This window comes from Antrostomus carolinensis, unplaced genomic scaffold (genome assembly GCF_000700745.2).
Source record: "Antrostomus carolinensis isolate BGI_N321 unplaced genomic scaffold, ASM70074v2 scaffold8971, whole genome shotgun sequence".
NCBI classification, from domain to species: Eukaryota; Metazoa; Chordata; class Aves; order Caprimulgiformes; family Caprimulgidae; genus Antrostomus; species Antrostomus carolinensis.
In genome coordinates, this window is record NW_010293463.1 from 15,367 (window position 1) to 15,772 (window position 406).

The following is a 406-nucleotide window of genomic DNA, read 5'->3' on the forward strand; positions in this document are numbered from 1 at the left end:
AGCTTTCTTGTAGAAGGGAGGAGCAACAGGAGACCTGCTCTGAACCGTGGGCAAATAGTGCTAATATTTGGTCGGTTTCTTCTTCCAAGTAACAATAGGATGAGAGCAAACAGCCCCAAGTTGCACCAGAGGAGGTTTAGACTGGATATATAGGAACAATTTATTCACTGAAAGGGTTGTCAAGCATTGGAAGGGGCTGCCCAGGGAGGTGGTGGAGTCCCCATCCCTGAAGGGATTTAAAAGACAGGTAGACGAGGTGCTCAGAGACATGGTTTAGTGGTGGACTTGGTAGTGTTGGGCTTAGAGTTGGACTTATGGTTGGATGGATCACAGAATCACAGACTGGTGGGGGTTGGAAGGGACCTCAGGAGATCATCCAGTCCAACCCCCCTGACAAAGCAGGTTC

At 49.3% G+C, this 406-nt stretch overlaps 1 protein-coding gene across 1 annotated transcript in view; it reads left to right on the top strand.

Moving 5' to 3' along the window:
* LOC104532154 (uncharacterized protein C21orf58) overlaps window positions 1-406 on the top strand; it is a 10,437-nt gene that overhangs the window by 7,449 nt on the left and 2,582 nt on the right. The gene's annotated exons all lie outside the window — the stretch shown is intronic.